At 44.3% G+C, this 23,796-nt stretch overlaps 1 long non-coding RNA gene across 1 annotated transcript in view; it reads left to right on the top strand.

Moving 5' to 3' along the window:
• LOC129386243 (uncharacterized) overlaps positions 1-23,588 on the top strand; it is a 525,736-nt gene extending 502,148 nt beyond the window's left edge. The window contains exon 4 of the long non-coding RNA XR_011893867.1: positions 23,017-23,588. This is a non-coding gene — a long non-coding RNA (uncharacterized lncRNA). The remainder of the gene's footprint in view (positions 1-23,016) is intronic.
• The last annotated feature ends 208 nt before the right edge of the window (positions 23,589-23,796 follow it).

Raw genomic sequence — 23,796 nt, 5'->3', positions numbered from 1 at the left:
TTTCCCAGTGTAGGGTACCGGCCGGAAGTTATGCTGGTTAACCTCCCTGCCTTCTACTTATCTCTTTCCCTCCTCCCTAATGGTCTACCAGTTATTCTCCCTGTGCACTACCTGGTCTGGCTAGTTCTATTTTTTTTTCTCATAATGTTAACTAGAATATCGGTTATCTCCGTTTGCTCTCTGTTCCACACCGTTCTCTTTCTGTCGCTTAACGTTACGCCTAAAAGTTTTCGCTCCATCGCTCTTTGCGCAGTCCTTAACTTGCTCTCAGTCTTGTTCAATAGCCTGGCAAGAGAAGAAGAATTCATGACCCCTAGTGAGCCCCTAGAATATGTGCAGGAGTGCGTTTATCTAAGTCAATTCCTCGCCGAGTGACCCTGACCAGGCAAAGGAATTCGCAAATGAGGAAAAATGGCTTCGAGACCTTACGGACGCTATTACCATATCCTTACTGCGAGCTTACCACTGTCGTCCGAAAAAAAAAGTGTACAACTCTTTTATTCTACCAGTGCTAATATAAGCTGCAGTAACTTCGAGATAACTGAGAATCTCAAGGAAGCTCGAGAATCCATCGTATATACCCACAAATAAGTCCTCCGACATACCGACCGAACCGACAGCTGAGAGCAACGGCAGCAGCAAAAAATTAGAAGGACGCTTAAGCTTCGCCTTTAAGAGTGAAACACGATAGCGTTCAAAGATCTCTTACTGCTTCTCACGCTTCCCGGCAACTGTAGCGTATGTAACCGTAATGTTTACCGGGAAACACTGGCCGTGAACGCTATGCACGAAAGCGGGCTTTCCAGTAGAAACGCGGCCTCTTGCGTGGCCGCAATGCGACGGAAGCGAGAGCCAGCTGGAGGTGTTGCGAGCAACCAGGCGCACCACTCCGTGGCCCCCAAGACTCCCGTGCGCCGGCGCGCGCAAATTGCACACGCTACGGTGGTTTGTGAATGGTAGAAACCCTGCATAAAGGTTTTCTTTGAGCTTTCGCGTAACGGAATAATATTTTCTCGTAGAGCCAAATTACAATCCGAGAGCTATGATGTCTGTAGATGGTGTGTAATCATAGTTAACCATTATTCCACGTATGCAATTCAATTGTTTCAGTAAGTTCCTTGCGTCACATGGTGGGTCTGGGTATGGTGGTTCGAAAATCTTTTCGCCGAAATGACGTCCGACGCCGACGCCGGATTTCTTGCGACACGGGCTGCTGAACGCTAGCACGTTAAAACCGCACTAAACTCAGGAACATAAGCGAAGAGAGACAAACCTTTTTATCGTAGAAGGAGGTCAGTGCTCGAGTCAAAGTTCCGTATCTTTATTTATCTGATACTGAAAAACTAGTACGCGTACAAGCAGGTTCGGTAAGAAGATAAAGCAAATATAATCAAAGTTAATAAAGTTTCAAGCTATCAAAGTGTGGCGAAAGGAAATAGAGAATCATTCCAATCAGTTACAGTGCTAGGAAAACTTGAATAAATCTGTTCGCGCAAAATGCGGTGTCAGCGAATTAGGATGATGGTGGCGAGTAGGCCTTGATGTTGAAGACATCAGTTTTAAAGCACTACAAAGCAAAAGCACGCATGTGAGTGTCCATGGTTTCATATGAGAGCATGCCCTGTGAATTCGTGCGACTCATTGCAAGAATCTAGTTCTAACCTTCAGAGTACTGCATATTTCTTTTTTTTTTGTGCTGCACACAGAGCAGTACAGCAGGAAAGTGTAGGGCGAAGAAAGGAGTGACGACACATTCACTGCTCCAGAAACAACCACACAGAGGAAGCAACGGGACAGCGTTCCTTCCTGCGTCTTTGCTGCATAGGTGTATGCCGACATCGCTCCAAGTGGATCGCACCGAGGTCGTAAATTTCGCTGCCTTTCTGTCGCGCGCAGGATGACGCTACCCGTCTTTTGTGTTTATCCATCGCGGCGGGCCCCCGTGTGTGAAGGTGAATCATTTTTGGGAAGTCCGGAGGAGCGGGCATTCCTGCACCCACGGAGATTGCTGGGAAGTGCTTTGGCGTTGCTGAGCTTTAGCGCTCATTGTGTCGTTTACCCCCACGCCTTTAATCAGTCGGCCTCTTCCATGTCTGATCCTTTTTTGTGTGTGCACATCAATGCCTATGCGGCAAAAACCGGTGAGAGCAAAGCCTCGAGCCCAAGGGAAAAGGTGACGATGATAACGGGAAGCCAACAGCAAGAAGTGTCTGGATATGTTATGCCATGGGTAAACGGCAAGCTTGTTTTTCACGCCTTTCGAGTACGTGGGCGCAAATGCGGCGATGGCGCATTACTCCCGCCCACTGCCATACTAGCTCCGTTTCACTCTACTCTGTAACTCCGACGCCACACTCTGTCGAGTCGAAACATGTTTCTCTCCGCATTAGGCAACCAAGGAATGGCAGAGCTTGTGCCCTCAACAAGGACGACTTGAAAGCGCAAAAGCCCCGTTTTGTGTTTATTTTCCGGCTGTTTCTCGGCCCCCTAAGAGAAAAAGAAAAAGAAAAGCTCAATTACGGTGTTATTTATGTAGTGCTGGTACACTGAACTTAGGGAAAAGCACTGGTCAATGGAAAGTTTAACTTGCCCTTGACCGACAACTTCCCTGGGATCGACATTTCTTCATGCCGAGCGTTCGAGAATAAGGTAATGGATATATCTAACGCCACCGAAAAGAGAGAGAGAGAAATGTAATCAGGTTCGTACAACCTTGTAGAACCACATCCCAACTTCCAGTGAAGCTGTTTCTATCGAGAAGTTGCAATGGGAATAAGTTGCCCGTAATTGAACCACATACTTTACATCGCTGACCAAATGCGATTCGTCCGTTTGAAACCTTGTCCTCGTATTGAGTACTTGTATCTCACAATTGCTGTAGTTCATCAGCACATATTTTAATTCGCGAGTACATTGGCCATAACGTTCCTCCCCATTTCACTAAGTTTGATTCTGGTGGCATTTTTAGGTCTCCCAGGGCAGTGCAGCAAGAACTGCGTCACTTGTGAAACACACTTATATCGCTCTGCAGCATTTGAATGCGTAATTCACTTTAAAAGCCGTAATTAGCCCGCACACTTCGAACTTTGTTTGCACATGAGTCATATGCTCTCTTTTTTTCATTAAACATAAGCAAGGCACTTAGTTCAGTCCACCGAGGACGCCAGGAAAACCTACGAATAACCTCGTATAACGCAACAAAATGAAATTAAAAAAAAAAAGACTTGAGTTCAGCAATTATTTGCAACATTCTCAACTACAAGCTACAAACTATAAAGTTTAGAAACATGTTTCACTTACAATTGCTCCCATTTCCACCAGATGTTATTTCTTTGTGAGCTAAGCGTTTCTCGGGACACTGGGAAACACCGTTAATTGCTAATGTTGGCGAGAACTTGTCAAGGAATTTTTCACAAAAGCTGTATTTCATCCGCATGCGTTTAATTTCGCGCACAGATTCATCATAGCATTTCCTGCATTTCCGCTAAAGGAGATCTCGGTGCTGTTTCTATAGTTCTTCGATGGTTACGGGGTAAATTCTGCGCCACTCGTGAGACGTACTTTTAACGCTCCGAAGCACTTGTATTGGTTTTTTTATTCCACAGGCCGTAATTAACCCAGCCACTTCGAATTTTGTGTACATATCTTCCATAAAATGCGCCTTTTTTCACCATATATAAACAAGTTATCTTATTTAGTACACTGATAACAGAGGAGAAAGCTACAACGAACTTGCGTAGCACATGAGAACAAAAGGAAAACAAAGTTTCAATAATTATTGATAAAGCTCGTATTTAAGCCATAAACGTCAATTTTTTCTTCGCACATCACAGGTAGTGTTTCCCTTCTTTCCATCCAATGTGCACTTGGCGCAGGAAACACGGCATTTCTTTATTTTTTTTTATTTTCAAATACTGTTGGCCGTCTTAGCCGTAACAGGGTGCGTACAGCATGTTGCCGCCGCAGGACACTTGCAAGCAGTTGCTTAAAAATTTCTATTTGCAGGACTCGTAATGACAAAGGCTGTTGGAATTTTGACCAAACATCACCCATAATATATCCGCTATATCGTCAAAATGTCAGCTTTGTGGCGCATTGAGTTTATTCATGATACTGGGCAAACATAGGTGGTTCATAAAACACGCTTGTAAAGTTCTAGGACGCTTGAAGTGGAAATTTGCGGCGAAGGCTGTATCTAACCTATGCAACTGAAGCTTTCTCTCTGGGTCACCCATAATATGGCACCCTTTTTACCCGAATATAGAATTGCTGCCACCTTTTTCTGTCTAGGGCAGCGGGAAATCTTTGTAAGCGTCTTATATAACACCTCTAAACAGGCAAAAATAAGGGCTTCGCCATTTATGTTTAGCCCTCACATCGTACTGGGCAGGCCCCCATTAACACCAAATATAAACTCTGTGAATGATGTAATTTTTTCAGGACGCCGTGAAATCACGCATACGTTCCCGAGCCCTCATAATCGCGCGAACAGCATCGCTGTAAAATGAACGATGGCATAACCTATTTATTATATGGTGTATGCTTTTAAATAGCGCAAGGCAAAGGTCTTGCCAAAGAGATTTCTTTAGCGGGGATAGCTCGCTTGGCCGCGTTTCATAAAATCACGTAACATTGCACGAAAAAGTATGTTCAGTAGAATACGTTGGCTGCCTTCAGTAATTGAAACACCACACTAAAAAATGCTGACTATGCCTGACATGCAGCTTCAATAGCTTCGCATGAGTAATGTTATCCCGCGTTGTACCATGGTGAAGCAGCGGTAGTTTTGTTTAGGCCATTTGAGTTGCGAAGTTTCCTGTCCCCTGCAGAAAAGCAGCGTAATGAACAGGACGTGAAGAACCGACACACAACCGCACTGTTTTCCGCATTGCCACTTCTTTTTTTCTGATCGCTTCGTGAACCAACTAGCCCAAACAAATATGGATGGTCCTTAAGGTTTAGTCCTGTGATCTTCGGTTAATTGAGTCCGCTCGAGAGCAGTAAAAACATAGTGTGTCGTTTTTATATGGCTATCACATTTCAGTAGACGAGCAACGAAGTGTTTAGTGCGCTAAAATACGATTTCACAAGGGCTTGTAAGATAACAAACAGTACTTCTCTAATCACGCGCGCACTGCTTTCGTGGGAAATGGAGCATCACAAGAACACGTTGAACATCACCCGCTCGAGATAATGCTATGAGAGGCTCCCCATAGATTGGTGGCGCATTTGACGCGACTTCAATAACTTACCTCTCTTGGCTCCACAGAAACCTTCCATTTGCCATTTTCTGGCAGAAAGCTTGAGTGGTCCCAAAAGACGGTCGCCAGTGACCAATCGAGAAAGCCGTGTTGGAGGAGTCAATATCGACTTAGCTGTGGCCGAAAAGCGGCTCTGCTTCGCACCGCCCGCGGGACGGTCGTTACGGGTGGCGCCTCGTAAGACATTGGCGCCGACGCGTGGGCCTGATTATCGATCCCATAGCTGCTCAATCAGAAAGCAAGAGTTATCGGCGTGAAAAGAAGATTACGTCTTCTAGCGAAGTTCGCACTGAATTTTGAAGCGGTTGTCAGGAGTGCAGTGGTAAATAAGCCTTCATTACGGCATTAACAAGTGAATACACAGAAAAGGCCGGGACAAAGGCACTTCTAATGCTGATAAGATCAAACACCGATTCAGACATGATTCATATTACTGCAACGAAGGGCTTGCTTTCGATTTTGCTTCAGCCATGGGAGCAAATATCAGGCTTTCCCCAACATTGTCAACGCCACGTTGAGTGATGAAATTGAAGAAAAAGCAGAAAGAAAAATTTCACGCTCAATAAGTTTGCCGAAATTGGAAGGAATTATGGCAGAGGACACAGTTTTGTGAAGCGCAGACTGTACTAAAGCAAAGTTGCGCAATCCTCTACGTTCAGGTCAATTGCTTTCCATGAACTTTTCCCATCCCACACTCTCATAAGTCCGTTGCATTTTGAGGTACTGCCACCTGAAGAGTACATTTATAAAATTGATAGTGAGAATCTTGTGCTCGTATTTTTTTATCACCAGGCTAAGCTAGCCTGCTTTATAGACTATCAGACACCCGCTTGTTGTATTTGCAAGAATTTCATTAAAGCGCTCTGGGTGACCGAACGAATGATTCTGTGACCCATCAGAACAGAGGGGCGTTGTAGTTCTAATTGTCCTTTTCTGTCGAGCAGAAAGGCGGGGTAGAGTGCCCGCAGAATAGATAGCCCACAATATTACTTCGAAAGTTCAAATGATTCCAGAATAAATGAAGAGTACAGCAAAACATTCCTTTTAGTTCTAAATTTCGAATATTTTCCGTGGTAACGTCTGCGACCCTCCGTCGTTCTTTAGTGGCTACGGTGTTTGGCTGCTAAGCACGAGGTTTCGGAAACGAATCCCGGCCGCGGCGGCCGCATTTTGATGGGGCCGAAATGCGAAAACACCCGTGTACTTAGATTTGGGTGCACGGTAAAGAACCTCGGGTGGTCAAAAATTCCGGAGTCCTCCACTATGGCGTACCTCATAATCAGATTGTGATTTTGGCACTAAAACGCCTTAATTTAATTTCTTTTAACATCTGTAGAAATCAAGCAGAAAGTGTGTCTAGTTTCTATATGGAGGAATATTTAGAGACCTTGGCCTGGAACAGGGGAAATTCAGAATCGTAAAATAACTGCACAATGAGCATGGTGTCATGAGAGTGGGCGATAAATTAAGTGCAATCTTGGGCCCTATAACGTAGAGCTATTCCAATGTTTTTATTCCGATCTCCTTTCGTCAAATTTACGTAAGCGCAGACGGAACCATCGGGTGGTGATCCACAGCGTTGACTCAACAGCTCCATCAGACGCTCCCCTCGTTTATGGGAGGTCGCTTTTGTTTTCTTTCAAAATGAATACCATCGCCTACTTTGAATTGTTTTTCTTATCTAATTTACTGACAAGAGGCGAGAAATACGCTTAATTGCAGAGGGTTTCGTGGGACCGAGCCAGCGCACTGAAAAAAGGTAACCGCATGAAGAGGGAGGTGCCGGCTTCTGCGATTGGTCCACTTTCCCTTACTTAGCTCACGGTGGCTTGTCTAAAACCGCGGCGGCGTGCAATGGACAATAAAAAATGCTGCTAAAACGGTTCCTCAGCAAGGAAGAGTTGGCACAGCGATGTCGTATACGTTCCGACAGTGCTCGATAACGTCATACTGCCGCACTCGAACGTTTATTATTCCAAAATAAACCCATGCTCTCGGGCAGATGCGAGTAGCCAGTGCCTGAGCGATCGGCGGCCGTCATATTATATTCATTTCAGAAGGGACAGCCTTCAATTATTCAGAAAAGATCCAGTTTTTTTCGGCATATTAATGCATCTTCATCGCGTACACGTCACTTTGACGCAATAAGTTTACGCGGTTTTGTGGCGTCTAGTGACAGACAGGTGAAGTGGGTGCAGCCTGAAACCTTTTGACCAATAGCAAAGGGTTAATGGCGAAACGGCGTCGAATCACAAATTATTATTTTTATTTTGTTCGGTCGAATCATGCATATTCAGTGTGTACATTTCATGTTCGATATAGCGTGGTTTTCGTGACGTCGCATGACAGACATGTGAAGGGGGAGTGGTCCAAGAAAGCTTTTGACCAGTCGCGGAGGGCTTGATTGCAGAATTGGAATAGAAAAGTATGCAATAGCTTTGCGTTATAGGCGCCCCTTGAATGTTTTTACATATATTTTGTCATTGAGCATAAATCTTTACTTATCCATTCATGTCAATTGACAAAGCTCTATAGAACAATCTGTATGGTAAAATAAACTTGCTGTTTACTTCGGGTTTCCGGCTACAGCAATACGATAGTTACGATGTATCAGAAATGTTCCACAACGGGTGAATATTTTAGCCGTCACTAGGAACACCTGAAAAGATAGTATACAATTGGAATAGAAGTAGTTGTTATTAATCAGTATTATTCAAGTCCATGTTAAGAACCTGCGCACACTGACTCAATATCACACTGTGCATACCACACTTTGTTAGCTATCTAGCACAGCTTTCTGTGCATAAGCCTGATACAACAAAGATGCCGCATATGTAGGAGACTATGTATCCTTATCCTGGTATGGCAGGGGGGTCACATGACCGCAGCCAAGACGTACAGGCTTATGAGGCAGAATTTGTCACCGCGCGTTGGAAATTCACAAATGTGCGCGCACGCTCAACGTATTGAGAAAGTGAACAGGCTTCCCTTTCGCGGACCCAGTAGGCCAGGAAGTTCTACTTCACATCAATTATTAGAATACTGACTAAGGTCGGCGAAGAAATTTGTACAGCAATAGGGGTATGATGCTTCAACACGGCCACATTAAATAACATGGCGTATGACACATAAGGTAGGGGAAAGAGGAGTTGTGAAGGCCGGAAGCTACCATTCAGGTGTGACTGTGATTTTTTTTACCGGGAATGCCAGCAAAATATGGCACCGACGAGTATCGAACTTGATGTGGTGTGGGACACACAAGTAGCAGGGTCACCAAGTTTGTGCGACTTACGTTTGAAAGAGTGGCTCAGACAGTGCCATGGTGAGCTGAAGTGTTGCAACTGTCTTCGAAGGCTCGCTTACTATTTATTATTTTTTTATTGATCTTGAAAGAAAACAACTTGCCAGAGAATGGCACTTTAACTCTCATGAAAAAATATCACAGAAGTTCTTCCTTTTCCGAAAGTTTACATTGCAAAACCTCTCAATCACACGAAAGCTATCTAAACGCCTGTCAAGCAGAAATTTCTGTCGCTTAGGACTCTGCGTACAACGATTACTATTGCGCAATGGGAAGATTAATAACCAGTACACTACAGCTGCGCAAGAGGAGAGATTCAAATAAAAAAAATAGAAGAGATACATTTTGCTTTGCTCACACTAGCTCGAAGCAAACGATATGCACGCTGTTTATCGCAGGAATCAATTCAAGCATAAGCTATTGCTATTGCTTAAGTAGTATCTCTGAGTAAGATGTTATTGCTAGCCTTACATTAAATTGCATACAACTTCAACAATATAGTGGCTGTTCAAGACGAAAAGAATACTAGTGACAGCTATAGCTCAACTGGAATACCTTCTTTTTTGTAGTAGCCATGACACACTTGCGTAATATGCATTGAAAGCAAGGTCTCTGTAACTGAGGCTGCAGCTTGGAACACGATATTACGACCGCTTCCGCGAGACAAAAGTGACTGCTGAATGATAAATGGGGCCCCTGGCAGCTAGTTTTCAGCCTTGCCTTCTTTGAGCGAATAATAGAAGAAAAGCAAAGTTGAAAGGGCGCATGAACACTTCTGTTCACGACGTCTCTTATTATCTCCGTAAGACACAGCATAACAAATTATTGTTACGCTAGCCAAGGCAGTTTCAACATCCCTGGCACAGAGAGGCTCAAGTGCTGCGTCAGACATAATTAATGTCCTCTATGGTGGACAAACGATTTATTACACACTCGGTCATCCGATACGTTGATTGTCAGACGAGCAGCTCGGGTGGCGCCGCGCCTTTGCAGGCATTTAACACATAAAAACCAGAGAGCTTACTTTTTTTGTTTTTGTTTTTTTCTGGTATGGTTGTTCGCATTGACTATGGTTTTCGTCTTGCCAACGGGCGAGAAACATGCAAGGCTGTTCTAGAGACGTGAGTATTCCTGAAGAGACCACTGCAACGTCTTAGCTGCCGTGCCCTAATGTGACCATTCCGAAACAAGGGAAACAGCGGGAAGGCGGGTGATGAAAATTCGAGACCATGAGCAAAACAAGAACAAGGTGAAAGCGGGAGCCAACGTTTCGACAAGTGGACTTGTCTTCTTCAAGGCGACATATAGACCGAAGCAATGCATATGAAATAAAAAAAATGCTTTTAACAAGGACAACTAAAAAATTAAATATGTTTTGTGAACCGCAAAGATTATACATGTGCATTCACGTTTCTCGGAACATAGTAAGATTAGTGAAATATCCTGCTCACAATGTGGTCTAGACAACATTGTTTTAATCCCTTTCCTACTAAGTGTTGCCTTGACAAATTTTCGGTAATGGCAGTGGGGTAAAGCAGCCCTATCAGCCAATTATGGCGTACGCTGTGTACCGATACGACAGAAGAGGACAGATGCAGCCAAAAACCTCCTCCCGCTCGCTCACGAACTTATGCGCTGGTGCAGTAGAACTGAAGTGAATTTACCAACGCACGTCTTAACAGCTTGAATCTGCGTCAGCAACTCCGTCTTCCACCAGGGACTCCACGAGCAGAAGAAGCACTTCTGGGCCACCTGTGGCTCGTGTGGCATTGACGAACGCCTATTCCTTCCTTATTCCAATGGCCGGCAGCCTTGTTTGCGACCAAGGCGACTTCGAGGAGAGAATCAAGTGCCTCTTTTTTTACTGTCCCCGTCACACTGTTGCAAGAAAAGCGTTGGTGTCCGCGCTTGGCTCACTAAGCGATCGCCTCTTGACGGAGCAAAAAGTCCTAGGAGACTTGTCTGGACGGGTTTCAGTACTTAAAGTGTTAAGATGTACGGCTCCAATACGCAAGGGCTTGTGAATTGTGCGACCGACGGTGAAAGCTGTAGCGCGTTCCATCATGCCTCGGGGTGAATTTTTTCCCGTCTACTTTTTATCCCTTCGTTCCTTATATCACCTTTCATTTTCTTCACCCCCTTTCTCAACAAAGGGTAAGCACACGGTGCTTAGATTTACTAACCTCTCTGTCTGTCCCTTTCTTTTTTCTCCTCAACAGATTATGCAATTGCCTCCCCCCCCCCTCCCCCTACCAGAACAGAAAGATCTAGGACAGCGCTACCGAATGAAGCCCTTTCAGGAGGCTATATATGCGCTGCGCAAATTCTTGAGCTATAGAGGACTACATAACACACTTTTAGAACTCTGGCTGCTACGGCTGGATTGTCTACGTGGTTTAAGTTTTTTTTGTGTTCTTTAGTGCTCTATTTCTCTTTTTAACCCCTTTACTTTTTTACCGAAGTGGGGTAGCCAACCAAACGTACTTGTGGTTACCCTCCGTCTTCTTCTATACAGTTTTTTTTCTCTCTAGTTTCCTGTCTCTTTAACCAGCGTGCAGTGTACATCAACAGAAGTTCGCTTATATAACAGAATTATAACGCGATAGTTTTAAGGACCCCGTGTAGCAGAAAGTCCAGCGTCGGACGTCACTTCGTCAAAACGATTTTCGGGCCGCCGATACCCAGGCCCTCCATGTGGTGCAAGGAAGGTATTGAGCTAATTGAATTTCTCACGTTGAAATGTAGAAAAATTGTAGAATAAGACTTACACACAACCTACAGACATGATAGCGTCGGAATACAATTTTAACATACGAGAAAACATAATTCTGTTACGCGAAAACAAAAAAAGGCCCTTTTCCAGCGCTTCTAGCAGTCATAGACCGACCACGGTGTCCACCGTTTGCGCGCGCCGGCGCGCAAATATCTCAGAAGCCAGGGAGCGGCGCGTCCGTTTCCTTGAAGCACTTCCAGATGGCGCTCGCCTCCACCACATCATGGCCCTCGCAAGAGGCCGCAATTCTACCAGATGCTAACGCGATAGCACTCAAAGATCCCTGACTGCTTCTCACGCTTCCCGGCAACTGCAACGTATGTAACCGTAATGATTACCATGGAAGCGATCGCGGCGGACGCTATGCACGAAGACGGGCTTTCTGGTAAAACTGCGGCCTCTTGCGTCCCCCAAATTTTGCACACCAATTAAAGCTTGTAAATTTAAACGACCTTACACCCTTGCCGATTCTCAGGCCCGAGTGTTTCAAGTATCGCATTTCGTTAACACAGTGAATATGCAAATTTCAAGATAAACACGAGCCTACTACAATATTGACGTAAAGGCACATAAAAGGAAAATAAAATTTGAGCGGTAGCAATGAACTAACTTTCTGCAATACCCAAATTTCAATCTTAGGATATGAAGAGGCTTGGTAAGCACTGAAAACACAAAAACGAAAGACGCGTGGCGACGGCTTACATACGCTCTCGCACGAGCCAGCCGTGACGTCAGAGATTTAGACCAGGTTTTCTCCGGCCTAGTAAACTTTTTACCCGTAAAAATAGGGCTTAGGTGTGTTCTGACACAGTCAAGGGCTGAACTTAGCAACATTCAACAGCTCTCATTGAACCAGGATTACCAAATATGAAAACATTACTTTTCAATACCTGACGTCACCCTGACGCACCGGTACTTGGGTTTCGGCGCGAACCTGGAAATCAAGAAGGTTTACCACATTTTGGTCTCCTTTAATCGATCTCCCACCACGAAATAACGAAAATAGAGTGTTTAATGAATGCTTTACATGGAAACTGACTTAGTGCTTCTCATTTGTGTGCTTTTAGTGTGTTATGTCCACTGCACAAAGGAGAACAATGATGTACACATCGGTGCTTGCATCATCGTCAAGAGTTGTTTGCTTCACATTAGTGGAAGTTCTATACTTTCTGTATATGGTCTCTCTGGGACCGTAATGTGAAGTGAATGTTGTGTAGAAGCTTCATGTACGTGTATTTTACATACGGCTGACCCGTACGTTGACGTCCCTGTGTGCCGTTTCCTTCTATCTACCACTTTGCGTCTTATTTTATTCGGTCTACCAGGAAGCAATAGCTTGACTTGGTAATCATCCTCCTATGATTTATGCCCAATTTAATTTGACTTTGTTAGATTACCACGAAGCGCTCATAATTAAAAAAAACACGCACATATTGCGATTCGCATTGGCTGGTAGGGAAGTAGGGAAGTCACAGTCGCTAGTAAGGAGGTTGCTTGAATATAGCCTGTCACCGAAAGGAAATACAATCCAGGAGACATGATGCGTTATGGGCGGAATCATGTTTCGCGGCGTAAAAGCGCAAAGGTTTCGCTTATGCTTGTAAATTTCCCGGCATTGTGTTGTGAGAATACTAAGAGGTATTTCCATTGGCATTGCGTCACAAGAGGTTTCCACTCCATCCTACAGCTCTTGCTAGTTGTGAAGTACTGTGTAATTAAATCAATACCTAACATCTGTGAAAGCTCTTAGAGCAACATGTGACAAATCACCTAATATCTTTTATTTACGTACGGCTGTGGAGGATGCCAGCTTGAAGAAGGGCGCACTATTTTCCAGACGGCAGCGAAAGTAAGCATTCTTAGGGCCCAGGAATTCTAGTGAGCTCCACACGAGCACTGAGGCCATTGCTCCGACAAATTCACTACACAATATGTTGAAAAGGAATTAACATCAATATAATTCTTTATGTTTCTATAAGAACACGCTTTGTGTAGAAACGACAAAAAAAGAAAACAGGCAGAAGCCATCCGAAGACGATCGTCAAAGTCAAGCAAATAGCTTGCCGCCAGACCTTTTGAGATATGCTGCTGGAGGCGCTTATTAATTAGCTGTGTTGGCTAATGCTACGAAGCGTGTGGATGTTGTGACGTGGCGCGACGCACAGGATTGGCGTGCTTCACAAACGACATTGAATTTTTGCGAAGCGCATATCGTGCACTGGCCTCAGGATCGGCCCACCAATTGAGCACCTCTGAGTACACAGTATTTCCGGCATTATGCAAGCTTGATTAACTGTCCCCCGGACTGGCCCAGTTTACATGGCCACGGATCCATGCAAAGTGGAGTCAAGAAACAAAAACTTTGAACACCTAGCCTTGTTGGCGTGGGCCCTTCCTTCGAACGAGAAGGCGAAGTTCTTGAACCCACGTGGCTTCATTTCATTGTATATATACAGCACAAACCTGAATATTGAAAAGGTCAGGGCAGCACGAGAAACAATAGATCTGTCGGTGTATTCTTATTGATATTCCGCTAGATTTAGGAATGGTAAACGTCTGTGTTAGGAGCACACTCATGAAGCTTAGACCTATTTATTTAATAACGAGAAACAGATTTTTACGCCACATCATCACCACTATAAGGGCACGTAGCTGAGGCACGCCAGAGGGAAATTGAATACTTTCACTCGGCCATACTTTCACTCGGGCCGCCCGAATAGCCCGTGTTGGGAACGCTAGCATGTGAATAGTTAGGAATGTGAACGTAGTAAATCTCTTCGAGGATACAAAATGATATTCAGTAGCGCGACGTGCCTTTGTTGTATGTATAACCGTGATGCAACGATCACAACAGCTTTAATACATTATAATTTCCACATATTAGGAGACTTACTGACTGCATTGCATAACAGGGTGGCGATTGAAGATATAACTTTCCCTGGAAGATAAAATTAGTCTTTTTTAGCAAAAAAGAAAAAAAATAATAAATAAATGTTTTCTTTGGAAAACAATATTCGAAGCTCAAATTTTTCACACATTCCCGTTAGATTTGAAAATTTGCTGTTTGCAAACCTTACTACAAGCAAGCATCTATCTGCTCACTTTCCACTTTCACACAGCTCCAAAGGACGCATTATGTGCTACATCATGTGTCATGGGGCACGCCATCGTGTCTTGCGAATGACACATGCATGTCGCAAATCGTGTGTCGTTTGCGAGACGCCACACCGTCCCCCAGGACTGTAATACTGTAACACCGTAACACTGTAACGCCGCACTAATATCCGTGAGCATCACCAGGAAAGAACTTGGAACGGAATCAACGCGGTGCTCATTACGAGAGGACGCTAATGAGGCAAACACGCCACGCAGAGAAAACTGAAGCTCTCACGTGGCATGGACGCACGGAGCGCGATGTCAACTAAGTGCTAATGAGGCAGTGGTATAAACGTAGCACGAGGCCCCTAAAGGGGTCCTACCAGGGGCTCTGAAGTCAGAGTGAGTGGACTGATCTTTCCAACGCGGCGCATTATCAAAATCGAAAATAAAACCTGGATAAAGAAAATCTCGTACGACGCAAGTTGGCTGTTGCGGAACGCGTTGTAGACTTTAGTTCACGCATACATTGCGCATTGGAATAAACGTTTCAAAAAATATTATAACAGGGATGAGATATCACAGCAAAAGATACACCAGGAGAAAGAGAATAAAAGAAAGAAGGAAAGAAAGAGAGGTTAGCCAGTGCAAGTACCGGCTGGCAACCCTGTGCTGGGGGAAGGTATCAGGGGAATAAAAGGAATAAAGAATAAAGATCGAAAAAATGCACGCAATAACGTGATGCGATGTGTGTCTACTTTAAAAGTCGGTTGCAGAAATCACAAATCGTTGAGTATCTGGACAGCGCCTTTAAGGTCTTGCATCAGGTATGGGTATTATGCAGGCGGGCTCTCCAGAAAGTATTACTTATACACTAGTGCGAACTTGAACGTATTGAAGACCTTGCAAAAAAGAACGGACTATGACACATTTGCGTGGGTTAACAAAGTATAATCACTGTTCCACTAAATATCCAAATAGAACCCTATGCGTGAAGGCTGTGAAAGAAGATTGTAAATTTGCAACACCTGTCCGGGCTTTCAAAAGGTATATAACCAGATAAACCGGTATTGCTGTATTGGTATACCGTGGTTAGGCCCCTGTAAGTCATGGGCTACTTGTGCATGGTTGGGCTCTCTGACCAGCTCAATCATCGCTGCGACGTTGTTTGCCGATGAATTGGTGAGCCACTCCTTGAGTATTTTTGACTAAAATTTATTTTCTTTATATACTTCTTTATCTTACCTTTAGCGAATGGACAATCCTACAGCGTAATGGCCAGAAAGATACGTCGGATCCACGTAATATTTTCTTGATATACTTTTGAAATGAAATAAACACGCATCGTGTCTCAAATATTTGAATCCTGATTTTGTTAGAAATTGGCTTATAAAATTGCAATTAACTGCAAACCTGCATGCTTCTTTATGAACTTACTGCAGTGGTTCATGATATTTTGCCTTCTAAGCTTCGCTAGTTATTTCAGTGGTCAAGTTTCGAAGGACATCCGTAAAGAAACTGCAAATGATTTCTAAAAGAACTGGCGTGTCAAGCCGGTGGTGTAAGTATGCGTCGATGAAGTTTCCCAGTTTGCCGGTTTACTCCCGGGGATCAATTTAATTTTCATATGCGTTACTATGTGACCTTTCACATGTACATGTGTAAAAGGCAAGTGAAAAGCTGCCCGTCCAATAGTACTGATCCCTTCCCGAGTCGTGTTAAAGAATGTTCGTTTCTGGCACACACAGCCGGCATACATGAAACGAAGAACTTGAGGCACGCATTTCAGCACTTCCGCGCTTCATTTCATCGTCTTCTTGTTTTCGTGTACTGCGAGCCTCCGTTCGCTCTGTGTGTCTTGTTATGATTAAGTCTGACATTGTCTGAAACAATACGTCTTGCTTTCTAATATTGCCTTCTTCTGCCTTGAGACCCGTATTAAGGTTATGTCGCGAGCTCAACATGTATTTACCGCAAGAGCTTCCGTTTAAAGCATCCCCGCCGGCAAAGAGTCGAGTGAGTGCAGAAGAATAAACTGTACAGACACTGCGAACTTGCAGGAAGTTAAACGCCTGCACAGAAGGACCCGAGGTGTTTGAGAAGTTGGATATGTGTGCGGCGAAAAGTTCAGCTTTCGTCGCTTTTCAACGATTACTTTGGTGCTCAATGTGCCGCTGTCACTGCATAAACTTTGAGAAGTTTGCGTTACCTCGCCGTGTGAAGCCAAAAAAAGAATTAGGAAATTATCTGGATACATGCTGTTTTCTTTACTGTGCAGAACAATTAAGCAACATTTTCAGTTTAAGTTCATCCCGTTGTCTGCTTACCTTGAAGCTTGCAACGAAATATAATGAGTCAATTATACAAAGCGAATAAGGAGAGATACTGTTAGACGCTCAGAGTTTTCAATAGCACAGTTCGGCTCTTGCCTGGAGCGGCTACTGTTTCCGACCTTTGCTCGAAAAATAAAGTCATATTAGTCTGCCCGTTCTTGTCATTTAGAGTCTTGAAATTAAAGTTATTTAAAAAAGATATCCGATGAGGTGCTGTCTGGTCAGCTGCGTCGCCAGCATTCACAGTATATGTGTTTTGTACTCTACAGCAGTAAACGTAGGTACGTATTATGGGAGTCCTTTTCAAGGAGAAAACTTAAACTAAATATTCATTCAAAATACATTGGATACATGCTGGAGTTTATTCGGGTATGCTTTAAAAGCGAAGAAGGTTACTATGCGGTATTATTACCAGTTAAAAAGTATAACAACAAAAAAATGAATGCAGAGTATTTCGCATAAATAAAAGATTGCGGTTGCCTCCGTATATTAGTCAAACTGAGTACAATGGACTGTTTATTCACGCAGAAGTGCCCATTTAAACGCGCTTTTCGCCATGGTGAATGCAAAAGGAAGAAAAAAGATGCACTGAAAAACTGACATTCCTTTGGCTGATGGGCGATCAAGTGGCTGGGACGAGGAATGCAAGCGAACTAAAATGACTGATTAGAAAAGACGAGAAGTGTGCTAAGTGTGTGTGCTGTGTGCAGGTTAAAAGGAAATGTGGGCAGTTAAAGGGAAGGCGTATATACATGGAACGACGATTGTGTGCTGTGCGTTGCGAGCAGAAACACACAGGCCATGTCTTCGCGCTCGAGAGCCACAAGCTGAGTCAATGAAAAGTTGTCTCCAGGACATTCAGGATGGTAATTAATCACGCTTCCATAGTTTAGAGGGTCTTGAAGTTTGAAGTGGACTAAGCGAGCACCATCCGAGCCAACAACAGTCCACCGCACTATAAAAGAACATCTCGCAGCGCTGACGCTGTTCACTTGCGAACATTAGAGTGGTAGCCTGTAAAAATACAAAAAGGAGGAGCCATGAAGCAAGATTTCCAATACTCGGCCAGACCCCTACCCTCCATTGTAAAAGAAAAGCGAAAAAAGAGAAGAACGCTAATGGAAGTGCTTGAAGCGGCAGCCCTCACTTATGCCGTTGAACCTTCGTCTGGCTGTTTTCAACAAGCATTTAGTTCGTGCTTAAACCGAGTTCATAAACGCTCAGCACACAAGATGCAAAAAAAATATGTCGTGAATACATTGCCCACGAGCCCTTGAGAGCTTCCCTTTTCATTGCTGTGTAAAGTGCATTGCAGCGCAAAGAAAATGACCTCTCGCGCAGTATAACGACTCAAGACCTCTCAAACCGAATCACCCTTCTTTCTCTGCCGCGGTACAAAATCAAATATTCAGTCAGACATTCGCTTTTAAGTGAAAGCGCTCTTATGGAAACGTTGACTTCCGCTAGCGGTCTCCCTTGTTCGCCCACTGTTGCGCTATTCGAGGCTCGCTCGCACCGGCAACTCGCAGAGATCGCGTGACCAAAGTGGTCGCCGTATAAACGGTCCCAAATAGTCACTTCGGTTGAAAAGCGTCCGTTTTCGGTCAGTCGCTCGCTGTTAGATTTTTCAGTCGCACAACTTCAGTCGCAAACTTACTGAACCAATCAGCGGTGCGGAAACAGGACGTCCGGTATACGCTAAGGCTCACCTTAGTTGCGATGGCGGGTCAAGCAGGGTGAGCGGCATATATCGCGAGACATCTCAGCGTCGCGACAGGTGGATTGCGCTTGCCGGTGCGAACGCGGTGCGCCGCGAGTCACTCCTTCACCACCAGTCGTGCGCGGTCGAGCCATCTTTCTCAGTAGCCGGTGTGATTGAGTATTTATTATTTGTAGCTTGTTTTCTTTGTTATTGCCACGAAAAAAAAAAACAGATTCTGTGAGGTTCTGTAGTGTTACCGGACTGTAGGCTCATTCAATAAGAAATCGCGAAATCTCATTGTGCTGAAGTCAGCTGGCCCGTTATGTCGGGGGCCAGACCCCCTCATTCGAGTCTCTGAGGTTTGTCTGATTTTTCATGTACGCATCGGTTCGCAAGCAACTACTCAATTCGCGTGGTTGTAAAATTTGGGAAGTAGATCAGACCTTACCCCTATTGCCAACGCTGTTGCTAGTACTAACATAAGGCGTCACATTGTTACGTGCCGTTTGGCTCGTTCTCCTCAAACTTTTCTTTTGGCATTTCCTTTTCCTTAAGCACGCGTCTTTCGCCTTGCCTCTATTTTCGTCACTTTCTTGTGCTTTTGTGGCTTCTTTTTCTTAGCGCCATTTCTTCTTTTTTCTGTCGCGGATATGGCACCAGACCACAAAATTCTCATCGGTGCAACTAACGCTAACCATCAGTTCTTCACTCCGCTGCATCGAAAGCGTTCAAAGGCTGGGCTGTGGAGTTGACGTAATGGCAGGGACACCGCCCAATTTCCTGACAGGGCAATCAGCGCACAGCGTAGGGCGGTGGATTGTGTGGGCACCCGAGAGAGGGCGCTTTTTAATCAGGGTGCAGTGTGCGACGTGCCACACATCCGTAACACCACTGCCACAGTCTACGCCACACTTTGTAGAAGTGTCACGCACACAGCCGGCTTGATGTTGCAAGCAGGCAATTATTGCCGACGGGGCTGGATGGCTCCATATGAGAAAGAAACCCCGCTTTATTTATTTTTTCAGTAGAATAACTGCAATACTGCATTGCCTCTGATCGCACTTTCATTTGGTCTGCAAATGCTCCAGGGCTAATTCACCAATGTTATAACAACGCTGAAGAAGCCATTCCTCTCTGAATGCTGCAAAGGGCATGCCCAAGAGTTTTAGACATTGCCCTTTCGGCCATCTGTTCTAACTTCACCGGAATGCCCCTCGATGGGCAACGTTTTCAAAAATCGGTATTTCAGAAGATCAGCCGAATTTCAACAAGCGTAAGTTACCAACGTCGAAATTGTGCTTCCGTCTAATTAATACGCGTTTGCGGCACTTATTCCTAACTTTCATGCTGCGTCATAGTAGTGTTCTAAACAAGACTAATACACTCAGTGGAAGTGGAACGTCAAACACAGGATTCATATCATTATTTTGAATGCAACCTCTAGTGGCAAAAACTGCAAATGAAATCATGCGCTTATGAAATGTATATAGTAATAGCATAAATTGCAAAAAGCAGCAATTGTCTATCAGCTATTTCAGTTTATCCGTAATACTGGGTAACCATAAATAACGCGCACTTTATGTGTCATACCGCTCCATATAAACATAATATCGAACAGTGCGTTAGTCATCTACCAAACGTGTGCGCCGGCTGTAATAGTAGCGCTATATATATTTTGACAACGGGCGTATAGACCCTCATCGTAGATCAGTTCTCATGCATTTGTTTTTATTCTCCTGCCACTTATTCGTTTAGACGTTTGAGTCGTCCTGACCCCGTTATTGATTTACGTATTTGTTCATCATACAATCTCGGTGTTTCTAGACAACATGTGCGTGACAGACTGTAACCATTTTTAGGAACCTTCATCGTGTTTGAGTGGTCAGATTCTTTGCGTATCTTCTCCACCTTTCTTCTTATCTTTTCTACCCTTCTTCCTATGGCAGAATAGCCTACCGGTGCAGCATCTGGTTAACCTGTCTGTCTCTAAGCGCTTATTTGTATTCTCTCTCTTCTTATTGGTTCATTCTTACAGCACCGACTTTACTAAATTTTGTCAGACTCGGAGTAGACAGCGAAAAATTGCCAACTCTCTGGTCAGCATGGTTTTCAACGTGGTCTGGAAGCGGCGGGTACACTATCCCAAAAAAGAAATCCCCTATCTACTTGTACGATGGCGGTCATGAATTGCACACGTCAGGAAAGTGAAATAACAGATTTAAAAGTTAAATTCTATAACATAACACTTTTTATTACACTGTGGCAGAGAGTAGCTAGATTGTTTCGAACTGAGTTTGTCCTATTTACAGCACATATCATCGTATTTTGTATGCAAATCACCGTGCCAGCGTTTACGGAAGCAGCAAGTGGACCATATACAATGAGAAACTAATTACGTGAACAACGCAGAAGGAAAATGAAATAATCGTTCATTGTTCACCAATCTACTCAACAAGCAGAAAGTCTCTGGCACAAGCTAATTTCCCAAACGCGCGACGGTGCGCACTTGTCATATCTTTTATAAATGTTACGGCCCCGCACGTACGCTCATTTTGCCTTGTACATCAATGCTCATTAGAGCTGCTTCGTGATGGCCGAATTAATTAAAGCAAGATGGCACAAGACCAACACCGCGAACCCATTAAATCAACCCCGATATAGGATACTCGGCGTTCTGAGCACCTCTTATGACCACCCTATGTAGGCGAGGGATTAAATACAACCACAGGCAGGAATATTCAGCATCTGCGCTGTAGCAGAGGAGACAGCGCCCATTTCTCTTAACTACATTAGTGTGCTCATAATTAAGGAATCCAGACAGAGTTGCGAGCAGAACGTACACCGTGTCCGCTCTTCCTAGAAGCTCGACTGTGCATGTCGGGTTTGAGAAATATTATGCTTCGTCAAGAGGACTAATTAGTCAATCAAAGTAGTCTGCGCTGTCTCTACATATAATGTTTTCTGGCACGCCCGCAGAATATTGATAATGATGTCGTTTCCCAACATTACTTATAGGGAAATGCTATGGCACTTAGGACACATCGTTCCTACAGAAAGCCGAATGTGTTTCGTAGCAACAGCGTTCTGGCGCAAAATCAACACTGCAAGCCATCGATTTTCTCTTGAGGAGAAGCCAGTATTACATGTTTCCATTAGACTTCCTGCAGATATTTGATCTTGTATAGAACAACGGACATTCAATTACCTTTCAATGGGTACCTAGTCACTGTGGCTTGGCCGGCAACGAGCTAGTTGATGCGGAAGCAAGACTCTTCTTTCTAAAGCCGTCGAGGTAAATATTCCTGACTCGCGAAGTTATGCAAACTCTTTATTGACTGCGCTCATTCGACATTACACAGCACATTACTGCTCAACCAGACCATCGGTACAGAAGCCTGCGAGAAATAGACTCTGGCAGGACTTTTCACATCTCTGCTACAGCCAAGCGATGCTAGGCAAGCATGTTTCACAGAATTCGCCTGGGCATCGCCTTCACTTGACGCTATGCGCGTCTTATCGGCCTAGCGGACAGCCCGAAGTGTGAACCCTGCAAAGCGTCTGAGAGACTGCAACATCTGTTTTGTGACTGCCCTCTCTACGCATCACAGCGAAAGACGCTGGCTTCGAAGAAAGCTGGCACTGACAGGCAAGCATTGTCTGCAAGTACTATTTTGTCCGCAATGTGTGACCGTACAGCTATTGTATAGCAACAATAGCTACAAGGGCTGGTCTAGACCATTTGGACATCACAAGACTAGACGCAAGACTTTAAGGAAACTCCTGTGTTGGTGTGTATACGCATCCCTTCTTCCTTTCCGCCGGATCATCATCACTGTTTTTCATCATCGCCTGTTTATGTCCCCTTTCCTTCTTCCCCTGTGCAGAGAAGCAGGTCAGAGAATGTTAGCTCAGGCCGACCTCTCTGCCTTTCCAATGAATTATCTGTCTCTCGCTCCTGTAGCAACAGAAACGTTAGGTTGGTGTGATGGCTCCAAGCTAAGAAAACACTTTGGGACAGCGAGCTCATTACACAGGCGAAAATCAACATGAGGAACTTAGGTATCGAATGAGTTGATTATCCTATTAGTCGAATAATGCCGACACGTGCTTCCACCTGCTAGCCTCCTGGTAAACTCAAATGGGAGAGCAATCATTAAAGTATTATCTCCGGACCGACCAGAAAACATGTTTTTTTTTTTTTTTTACTGCGAAGTTTTCTTTCTGAAATATCTCTACTGGACTGTTTAGCAGTTTTGTTGCAACTGTCAGTACATTACTTCTTTTTTTTTTCCTTTTTTGAATGAAATTTTTCAATTGCTAAGTTTTTTTCTCCTGCGTTCTGTAGACAGACATTGTGCCCCTTTTGGTGGCAGTTGCCAGCCTGCTGCTCGCTTTCCCTTTCCTTTCATGTGTCTAATGTTTCCAAACGAAATAATAATAATAAATAAGTCCACACCTTTACAATCCGTAGTGCTTTTGCTAGAAAAAAAGTGTCTTGGAATGGCGCAGCGCGAAATTTATGTTTAGGATTTCTGTTGTGTTGTTTGCAGTGTCAGCGATGAAAGTCTGCACACGTTTGTTCTCGTCAGATAACGGAGGCTAAGTATGGTGGTTTTTGGTCGCTGCTTGAGAGGACGAGCACCCACTGAGAGAAAATGCTGCTCTCGCATTGAGAGCTGAAGGCATCGTTGAAGTCGGCTGGTCTTTCCTTTTTTTTTCTTTTTGCTGATGAAGTCAGGGTATGTATGGCCGTGGAAGACTTCCCGCACCTAGATCACGCCGAAAGATGAAGATAAATAAGAAATATATTGTTCACTGCATTTAGTAATTCAGTGTCTTCATTCCTAGAGCACTTTGCTTCAGTCACTTGGCATTACGAGCGTCGTATGTCCAACCAGAGGACGGACATCCGCCCCACATCTATATCGAGGCGGCAAGCACCTTTATAAACCCAAGGCAAAGTCGAAAGAAGTCAGTATGGTTTACGGTGTTTAGCAGGCGTCACGGCAAAGCATGGCGCCTCATGGAATTGGCTGGTTTGCTCATGTTTGGGTGCATAAACTCGTCCAGGGCACACTGCATTAAATTAGACGTACCAGCGACAGGCTGATGGGTGGTGATACATACCGGGGCATGAGTTCTCGGGAAAGAGAGTTACTTGTGTTAAAGCGCAGGGTGGCCTTGATAACTTGGCTCTTTTACTTTGACCTTAAAAGGGCGGTATAGACGAAAGTAAACATATGAAAGCACACAGTCTCAGTACATAAGGAAAACTGAATAAAGGAAGCTAGTTAGTAGCTTTCGTTCGTTGTTTCGTTATATTAACCAAG

Source organism: Dermacentor andersoni, chromosome 4 (assembly GCF_023375885.2).
Source record: "Dermacentor andersoni chromosome 4, qqDerAnde1_hic_scaffold, whole genome shotgun sequence".
Lineage (NCBI taxonomy): Eukaryota > Metazoa > Arthropoda > Arachnida > Ixodida > Ixodidae > Dermacentor > Dermacentor andersoni.
This window is presented reverse-complemented; position numbering and strand designations above follow the sequence as displayed.